Raw genomic sequence first — 11,114 nt, 5'->3', positions numbered from 1 at the left:
TTTTGACTGGATTACGTGTTGACTGGTTTACGTGTGGACGGGTTCAAGTGTTGAAGGGTTTACTTGTTAACTGTTTTTATTGTAGGTTGGTCTAAATGTCCCTGGCTTAAGTATAGACCGGTTAAAAATGTTGACATGTTTAATGGTTGACTGATTTGCAGTGGGGTGGGTGTGGTTCACGTGTGGACGGGTTTAGGTGTTGAAGGGTTTACTCGTTAACTGTTTTTATTGTAGATTGGTCTAAATGTTCCCTGGTTTAAGTATAGACCGGCTAAAGTGTTGTTTAATTGTTGACTGCTTTAAGTGTTTTCTGTTCTAGGGTTGACTGGTTTAATTGTCGACAGTGTGAAGTGTGGACTGGTTTAAGGGTTGACTGGTTTACGTGTTGACGGGATTAAGTGTTTACTGGTTTAAGTGTTTACTGGTTTAATTGTATACTGGTTTACGTTTGGACTGGTTTAAGTGTTGATTGGTTTAATTTTTGACTGGTTTAATTGTTGACTGGTTTGTGTGTGGACAGGTTTTATCTTTGACTGGATTAAATGGCGACTGGTGTAAGTCTTGACTGGTTTACTTGTTGACTGGTTTACGTGTTGTGTTCCTAATGTTGATTTAAAGTGTCACAATAAGTGTGCGTATACATTACAAAAAAATATTTATATTGCTCTCCAATGATTGTTTGTGTGGAAGTCCCACGTAACCTATTCCACGTGTTCGTGTGGAATCGTATCCTTTGGTCACATACAAACGGCAGCTTTGACTATTGTGAGCAGAGCTGTTAAAATATGATGGTTAGACCTTCAACATGTTCCTCATATAAACATGCCATATGAAGATTCTGCATTCTGATTGGTTCATCTTGTAAATAACAGAATGATCAGATGTAAATGTACAAATACATCAGGGTAAAGTTCATGGTAATAGGAGTCCAAGGAGCGAATTAGATATTGATACGCCATAATGAGGTATTTGTATTTATTTTGTCCTTATGGTCTGGCAACAAACATCGATATTTCTATTAGACAATATTTGTTACAATTATACAAATATATTAATGCAGTAGTTTGAATCCTTTCGATTTTTCAAACGCCTCTCATTTTCTACGAATAGAATGGGTGTTTATGCCTTATTTTTTTTCGCTCCAATTATGAGTTGCTTGGATTGTATCAGCAAACATTTTAACACTGTAATGCATTAAACTACTTGACGGGGTTGACCTACGGAAACAACAGTAGCCGAGGTGATGAATATTGAAGGAGATGAATGGCAACTGACTGATCAGTTTACTTGGCTATCCCCGAGGAAAGCATGAATCAGTGTCTCCTGGAAAGTTAGGTAAATATTTTCACATTGCATAATTCTTTAATGGTTATTCCAGAAAGCAAAGTTATTATCCAAATGATCGAACCACGTTTGTAGAATGAAATCCATCAATATATTTTGTTTATTTAGAAGTAAAGTAAAAGATTGTATCATCAATCAAACATCTTAATATGCATGTTCTATTACCCGTGTGTGAATGTCCTTAACTTTTCACCTTAACTTTACATAATATCCCTTTCATAATATTTTCATTTGAGGTTTGAAAGTCAACTAAATCCGATGAATCCATCTAGTGGCGTGACTACTGCCTACTTGTCTATTTGATCGGACAAAATGTAACCTATATAAGGACTTAGAAGCATTAGGTTTGAATTTTGTACCGACACATCACATTTTCCATCACACACACACATACCCAGACACAGACACAGACCCACACTACACACACACGCGGGCGCGCACGCACATACCCATCATGCACGTCAGTATATAAGAGCATAAAACATTAATGTAATCACACCTTCACACAAAAGACGAATTTCTTGTTAGCATTCAGCATCCCAATTGTAAAAAACTCACTTTTGAACTGAAAACATATCACCTGAACAGTCTGCAGATTTGTAGTTACCATATATTGTGCTTCGAACATGGATAAGTTCCCAGTTGCCATCATAATTCCGATGCACAAACCAGACAACCCTCATACTTACAGGGGCATTACACTATAAACTGTTTCCTCAAATTATTCATGTTTATCTGTATGATTAACTTCGTTGCAAACTTCCTTTTCCAGTAATGCGCGCTTGTTCACTGCTATGATATGCAAAGCAAATTATACGGAGTCATATTGTGAACTTTAAAACTGCTCTTGAGTTCAGTTGACAGGTGGTAATAAACTCACTGCAACACTCCCAATAGATCACTGTGACGAATGAGTCATGCTTTCCTCGGGAATAGCCACTTCTCCCGAAGACGTAATGGCCAAATAACTGTTCCTTTATGCGGCTTTTTATGCTTAAACATGCCCAGCTTGTTAATGATTTCTGATTATTTGTTACCTCTCACCACTGAATGAAAGATTCTATATTTTCTGAATGCACATACTTCTCGCATATTGTGTGTGTCATTGACTAAAACCCCATAAAAATATATTCTTTCACAGTTAAATTCATTGCACACATGAAATCGAATATCCCCTGACCCGCTGTTTATCTCAAGTTTGTACATAGCAGTTTGTTGTGTCAAGGTGACACATATTGTGTATTTAATAAAGTTTGGGGAATGAATCCCACATCTGCATAATGTCTGTCATAACAGGCAAGGATCTGGAAACAATCATCTTCACTAGTCAAATATACTCACCAGATAACTGTCTGATATTGACTACTATACTTATAAACAAAGGGGTGCTAGATTAGTTCATGTCAACTGTAAGCATTAAGCGCTGATCAGCCAACCTATCTTTATACTTTCAGCTATCCATTCTGGTAATACTAAATAGTGTTTGCTCTGAATTAGTATGTTGCATACATAAACGAATATTCTATATACAGGTTATATATGACAGCAAAGAGACCACCTCGCATGTTGTGCAGCCCTTACAGCCCTTGGTTAAGACAGTCTGCTTCTGAACTGAACTGCAGTTTTATTTACACGCAGCAGCATCAGAGGTACAAAATTATTTTGTTAAAACATTTTTGCCGAGCATGCATGCATATGTATAAAGATTCTCTAGGGTAGCAATATATGTGCAATTTAATAAGGGGGAGAGTTACTTGAGAGGTTTAGAAAATGTCATGATTTTACAGAATTTTCTCAATATTTGGTTTCAATTGGACACATTTACATGAATCCTGTACAAGTGCTGCTTCGAAGCCATTAAAAAATATTGCAAACAAGACAGGCGACAGGTTTTCTCCTTGTCATGATTTCATAATATGGTTCACATTATGGATAACGTTAAAACAGTTTCCACATATGTTATTTTATAATACTTATTGCCAAGTCCTGATCACAAAGCTGTATCAAATGCTTTTTGAAAAATTACAAACGCACAAGATATTTTCTTATTCCTAGCTTTTAATAATTCCATGAGGTTATATGGAGAAATGTGTGATCAACGATAGAGTAACCCTTTCTGAAACCTGCCTGAGCTTCCAACAGTATAGAACTGGTTTCAATGAATGTTTGCAAACCGTTATTTAAAACTGAAGTAAAAACTTTACCAAAACAACTTAGCAGGGTAATAGTTCTATAATATTCGGGCTTTTGTTTGTAACCTTTACCCTTAAACATTTGTTTGATAACACCTACTGATATTTTTTTCTGGGAATGTACCAGTATTAAGAACCATGTTAAAAAGTTTGATATAAATAGCTATAAAGACATCAATGGTAATTGAAATACAAATGTATATTCATTAATTATATTATCAAGACCAGCAGCTTTGTTATTTTTCAAATTCTGAGCACAGTTTAGGATTTCACCTCATGTTATAGCTGCATTAAGTAGTGTGCTTTCTTCAATGTTTACTGTCTCCACATGTAGGGTGAGGCTTACACAAAGTAATCTGAGATACATTTTCTGAGATTTACATTCACAGGGGGTAAGCGCTGTCCATGCCAAACTGGAAGTTGGTAGGTAGCAACTACGTTTTTCTCGCCCGACAGTAACAAATGTGATTTCACCCAAGCACATGGAGCTTCATTTCGGCAAGTGTTTAGCACGTTTAATGAATATTTTGAACTCCTTCTGGGACATAATCGTTATAGTATGCATAATATAACACTCAATAATATGTTCAATATGTTTATGATTACTTTTGATCTCATTTTGCACGAGAAAACAAAGTTGCTTTTCAGTGCGAAAACCACATCATTATTTCACACAAGTGCACTTTTGTGTCAAATGTAGCTTTGCATCAATGTATCACCTGTTTGTAATGTATATATTCCGAGATATTTAACAAAACAATAACTGTACGAGTTCATGGTGCGTGTAGTTGGTTTAACACTGTCTAGGTTATGGCTTTTCTATACAAGTTGTGTCATGATTGTAGCTTGACAAAGTATTATACCTTGTTCCTGTCTTTCAGATTGCCGATGAGCCACAAATTACGCTATATTGGGGATGTGTATTCTTCTAGGGATGATGGGAGCCAATTTTTATTGATATTACTGATAACTGTGAATTTTTTCCAAATGTAGTGATAGGCCGTATTTCGACTTGTACGTCTTCAGACACCATTCACACATTAAATCATGTATTTATGTGTGTGCTTGAAGCTAGGGCCCCTTGTTAATTGACACACATAACTAATTAGTTGCCTCGATCAGGATCTGTTACAAGCGACTTTGTTCACAACAAGGCTACTATTCAATAGTTGTTTGTTTGATTGTTTGTTGTTTAACGCAGGACTCAGCAGTATTCCAGCTGTATGACGGCCGTCTGTAAATAATCGAGGCTGGACCAGACAACTCAATATTGCTATTTGTTTAGTTTAGTCAAGACATACTGAACGGCCATTGATGCATTAATTACGTTTCGTGTTTAAATATCTTTGCGTATAGTGAAGCGGCAAGGAAGTGACACCTGGTGAATGCTGGCCAGGATGGATACTCGCAGTGTGTGTGTGAGAGAGAGAGAGAGAGAGAGAGAGAGGCCGTGCTCAAAACAGCCTGTGGCGCCGGGTGCGTTGACAGAACAGAGGTGGGATACATGTACGAGTTACCTCCCTTACTGAAGCACAATTTACACTGAGTACATATACATGTAAATGTGTAGGACTAACGCGTATTTAAACGCTGCTATTGCATGATATTACCATCTAAATATTAAAGATATAATCACATATACCAGTGCTAACAGTAACTACAGCCAGCCGCATCAGTTTTATCACGTGACAAGCTTCCAAATATGTCATTGACGGTTGCTTAGCCGTCCATTTGGCACTGTTTACGAAATTGTGAAATGTACTGTGGAAATATTTCTTCAAAGGAAAAATTGCTCGAACTTAGTGTGACCGTGTTGTAACTTCGATATATCCGTACATTCGCGATAACGTGACATAAACAGATCATGGAACAGTATTACAAATAGTGTAGTTCTACATACGAGGGGTGTTCATTCAAGATTTCCTCTAAACCACTTAGGGTTATCATATTTGGTTGAAATTTCACATGTGTAATGATACATGTATCTATAGGTTATGTCTGAATTTGCAGCACCGAACTATTAATCTTACCACTTTTACAGGTGTTATGATCGAGTAGGGTGTGACAATGGAGCCAGTAAATACCCAGCAGTGATAAGGTTGTTAATATTTGAAAGGTGGCACACCAAAAGAAACTTTCGATGAAATGAAAGCAACTTATGGGGAAGATGCCCATCATATGACGTTGTTAAACACTGGCATCGCCAGTTCAAGTGTGGTCGGACATCTGTGGAAACAGCTGCCATTCCTGGTCGCCCCAATTCAGCCATTGATGAGGACACTATCCATCAAGTGGAGACCGCCATTTTAGCAGACCGACGTATAACTGTTCGCCAGTAAGCAAAAGATGTCAAGATCAGTGAAGGGTCTGTGAAAAAAATCATCCATGACAATTTGAACATGCATAAGGTGTCTGCACGATGGATTCCCAGGTTACTCACACCTTTCCAAAAGCAGGAACGAGTCAATTGCTCAAAGGATCTTTTGGACATGTGCCAAAAAAAACAGGCAAACTTTTGACAGACTTATCACAGGATGAAACATTGGTCCATCACTATGATCCTGAGACTAAAGTTCCGTCGATGCAATAGAAGCATGTGGAGTCACCACCCCCAAAGAAGGCACGTGTCTAAACTTCTGCAGGCAAGGTCATGCTCAATTACAGGAGCTTATTATGCTTCACTGCTGCGGAAAATGCGGGACGCTATCAAGCTTAGAGGCGTGGCATGCTGACCAAGGGTGTCCGTCTCCTGCAAGACAATGCTCCAGTACACAAATCTCATGTTGCCCTGACAGAAGCGCGGTCCTATGGCTATGAAATCCTTCCACATCCTCCTTACTCTCCTGACCTTGCACCATCTGACTTCCACCTCTTTCCAACCATGAAGTCATTTTTGAAGGGAAAATGTGTCACTGATGACGAAACACTGATTTCTGAAGTCAAGTCCTGGTTTGAGACGCAAAATGAGGGCTTTTCAGTGGTAGAAACTAACAGTTTCAGTCCACTAGTCCTTTCCATCGAAAGTGGGTCAGGGGAAATCTTTAATGAACACCCCTCGTAGCAATACGGTTCCAGACACAAAAACACAAAACGTGTATGCGATGACAAATTGAAAATGACCGACGCAAAATCATCCACAACGACAACGGTATTTATCGGAATTTCGGACTATTTCCGTTGGTTTCAATGAAAAATATAACAACAAATAACAGGACATAGATTGTCAGAATGTTTCTGATTACTTACATGTCACATATATGTATATACGATCCCTGAATCAACGAAAGTCCCCTCGTAAAATCCCGCGTACTGTTGACAGTGAACACGCCATTTTGTAAAAGTCGGTCACAGGTAGTGATGTCATACGTCAACATTGTTGTACATATTTGGTCATTTCTTTGAGGTGAAGGTCCTTGAATGAGAGTGCACACGATCATTGTATCATGCTGTTTACAGTTTCAGTTATGATGTAGATTTTGCATATCTTTTATACATTTTTTCACACAATTAATTTCACTTTGGATATTTGTCAATGTTCAAAATGCTATCATACGTAGATATAGACCACAACATGTATGAACGAACCTTTGATAATCTCCTGTTTGTTTGAACATTGCGTACATAAGAATTGATAAGTTTATAGTGTCGAATAGGATATTTCTTTCCTTTGGACAAGTGTTACAAGATGAAGTATAAATGTAACTGCAGCATTTTAGTATTTCTTGGGATGTGTAATAGTCAATATTATAAGTTCATAAAACCAATGTCCATGAACAGCCGTTTCATTTTATGTTATAACTAATCCTGACTATATTACTTTAACAGAATGGATAATATTTTTCGTTAAAATATATGCACACATTTCTGAAAGACATGTCTTGGTCTTGGAATTGTGTTTTATGTCGTTTGATACACAGAACAGTGATATCTAACGATTCGCCAGGTGTGCGTTATAGTCACAAACAATTTACGAATTATTCCTCTCGTTTTGCATTATATATTGTAACATAAAAGTAGGTATGTTCTCTGATGTGATTGGTTAAAAAGTGTTGTCGAATGAGCATAACATCGCTGAAGTTTTGGGGTCTCATCACCGTGTATGTATACATTAATTAATGGAACTATTTTTGAAATCATCAACATGGAGGAACAGATGGAGATTTACCACATCGGAGATTTCGATGAAATATTGAGTGATTGGGACAACGAGACATTTTCTGAGATAATTCAAGAATTTGAAGGTAAATGAAATTTACCTATTTTCATTAATTACCCAATCATAATCATAAATGATGTAATTTTCTTGGGCTTGGCCTAAGGGAAAAGAAAAGAAAATCATTTTTTAACAGAGTAAAAACATTTATTGCAACTCTATAATAGTTATGACTTCCCTACACCCACCTACTTTTGTTATTATTATTACTCACAACAGCTGTTGAAGCTGAAAACCGTTCTGAGATGGCCCCTGAACTAGGAAATACAGCCAGCGTTTCCGTAGAGCCAAAAGTTCTAGCGTCCAGTGACCGCTTCGCGTCCCTTGATGCAAATGCAGTACAGGACATCGTGGATGGGAACCTCTCCAAATCTACTGGGCGTAATACCTCCTGGGGAGTTAAAATATTTCGACGTAAGCCATTGAAACATAAAAGAATACATAAACACATACCTAAAATTCCTACGCAGATTCGATCAACATCAGCGAGAGTTACCTCCCTTACACCATTGCCATGATAGCAATGTAAAGCGTGACCAATGTGTCATCGCAAAAATTGCCAAAAATATAACGAGATTGACCAAAATCTTAACGTAAATTAAATATTTCGTTTTGTAAGATTTGAGATATGTTATGCTAAATGGATACACGGAAATTTCATTTAAACACAACGCCGTAATAGGACTAATAACAAATTCTTCCCACTTACTGTCACATTTGTACCCTGAACAAGGCAATCTTTTTCACTTCCAGAATGGCTTGGTTTCCGAGGTTTGGAACCCAAGTTCGAAGAGCTTCCTGCTTCTCAACTGAATGAGAGACTGAGGTTCTTTTATGCCGAAGTCAGAAATGCTGAGGGAGATCTTTACTCAAAATCGAGTTTTGTTGGGTTGCGTGCTGCCATACACAGGCACACATCAGGGGACCGCCATTTGAGCGCAGCATAAACATTATCCAAGACCGGGAATTTCACACTGCAAACAATGTTTTTCTGTCCATGATAAAAAAACTCAAGCGCGATGGCCTTGACCAGACAACACATCATGCTGCTATCCCCGAGAATGATTTTAAAAAAATTCGTGAAAGTTTGGATACGGAAACTCCTTCCGGCTTGCTTCGTAAAGTTTGGTTCGACCTTACACTCGGTTTCGCTCGTCGTGGTAAAGAAAACCAAAGGGAATTAACTGTATCTTCCTTTCTTGTATCCACCAATGAACAGGGGTTTTAAGTTCATTGAAATGACACACTCCGAAGTCACAAAAAATCACAAGGGGGACCTCAAAGACTCAAATGGGCCCAACAAACGCATTTATGCAACATCGGACCAATTCTGTCCTGTACTTTCATTAAAAAAATACATGTCTCTCCTCAATCCCAACAATGGTGCTTTTTACCAGGCTCCCAAGAGACGACTCCACGTCGACGACACCGAATGGTACACCACGAGGCCAGTTGGTGTAAATGTCATTGGCAACATGATGAAAGAAACTTCTACCAACGCTGGTCTCAAAGTGTATACAAACCATTGTCTTCGGGCAACTGCTGTTACTTTGCTGTCAAACGCAAGCATTGAAAATCGCGAGATTTGCAAAATTACCGGCCACAAAACCGATGAATCGTTGAAGTTGTATTCCATTGACTCGAGCTCGGCTCAAAAACGACATTATTCGAACATTCTTCAGGGACAGCAGCAGCTCGCTAACGAACGTAATTTGGTACCTGTCAAAGATACAAATATCCTGCCACTGTCCACTGCTCCCGTGAATAACTTCCAGCTTAATTCTTCTGCTAATTCCCATGGTCTCTTTCACATATGTAATTCCACTGTGACAGTAAACAACTTTTTCCATCCCAGCTAATTAAGCTGCATATCTACAATCCCGCACATGTTTGACCTCTCTTGTCACTACCACAGCGAGTTAACACTTTCTTGTATAGGGGCCAAACAGTATGTACGGCTTTTCTAATTTTGATTATTTGTATTTTATAGATACGCATAACTACAAATTAGAAGTAAGATGAGGAACTGTGATAAAGAATTGAATTTGTGATATTTCCTGTTGTTTGTTTATTTTCTGAGACATGGGCTTGAACATGTGGCCACCCCTTTCGTAAAATGAACCATCATTATTTGAGTACCTCGAAACCGTTGATCGGTGGCACGGGTGGCCCAGTCGTCTAAGGCGCTGTGAATCGCTGTGCTGAGTTGCGTCCCTTGGGCATGCCAGAAACCTATGATTGTGGGTTCGAATCCCGGTTCACCCCGATTATGTTTCTAGGTTTGTCAGCACCATACCCGTGCTCGTGGGTTTCACCGAAGTGGTAAACGTCAGAGACCTGCATCACTTCGGGCTTTCCTCCCACATTAAGCTGACACGCCGCCATGTAACTTGAATACTGTTAAAAGCGGCGTTAAACCCAACTTACTCACTCACTCATAATGTCCTGATTCTGTCTGTATTATATTATGATACGACGTGTTCTTTATACCAAAAATGCAAAAGGGACACTTAATCTATTCTTAATACGTCTAAACGTTTACAGACCATCAGGGGCGGTCGGGTAGCCAAGTGGTTAAAGCGTTCGCTCGCCACACTGGGTTCGATTCCCGATATGGGTACAATGTGAGAAGCCCAATTCTGGTGTCCCCCGCCGTGATGATGCTTGAATATTGCTAAAAGCGGCGTAAAACCATACTCACTCCCTCACTCACTTACATACCATCGTCTGCAGCTGAATTAAGTGTATCACGCTCAATCAATTCAAGTTTATTTGTGAAAGGTAAATCTGTGGAAGAAAATGTGTACGCGGACTCAAACTTATCGGCAATTCAAACTGAAACTAACTGAAATTGTGTACACCAGCCATAGTACACAAGCGCCGCTATCTCAAATGAGTTTATCTGTTCAGGCATTAGGCATTGTAAAAGGGAGATAACTGTGACGTGGGTTCAAGTAATCAAGTAAAGTGTTGTAATCTGTCTTTCTTTGGATCGACGAGATAGAACTGACCTGTCGAAGCGAACGTAAATTTCCCCGAAAGCCTTGCATTAAACCATGCACTTTCGTGACAACATTACCTCAGTGAGTTTCGTTTGTTGGTTGGTTGGTTTGTTGTTTAACGCCGCACTCAACAATATTCCAGCTATATGACGGCGGTCTGTAAATAATCGAGTCTGGACCACACAATCCAGTGATTGATATCATGAACATCGGTCCACGCAATTGGGATCGATGACCGTGCATCAACCAAGTCAGCGAGCCTGACCACCCGATCCCGTTAGACGCCTTTTACGACAAGCATGGGTTGCTGAAGACCTATTCTACCCCGGATCTTCGAAGCTTTTAGCAATATTCCAGCAATAC

General features: G+C 38.9%; 1 long non-coding RNA gene across 1 annotated transcript; it reads right to left on the bottom strand.

Annotated features, from left to right (window-relative positions):
* Positions 1 to 7,961: 7,961 nt before the first annotated feature.
* LOC125378656 lies at positions 7,962 to 8,514 on the bottom strand. The gene is made up of 2 exons (XR_007220457.1): positions 8,459 to 8,514; positions 7,962 to 8,140 (listed from the first exon to the last, which is right to left on the bottom strand). It is a non-coding gene; the product is annotated as an uncharacterized LOC125378656 (long non-coding RNA).
* Positions 8,515 to 11,114: the final 2,600 nt, after the last annotated feature.

This window comes from Haliotis rufescens, unplaced genomic scaffold, assembly GCF_023055435.1.
Source record: "Haliotis rufescens isolate VD_foot unplaced genomic scaffold, xgHalRufe1.0.p SCAF_13, whole genome shotgun sequence".
NCBI lineage: Eukaryota > Metazoa > Mollusca > Gastropoda > Lepetellida > Haliotidae > Haliotis > Haliotis rufescens.
This window is presented reverse-complemented; position numbering and strand designations above follow the sequence as displayed.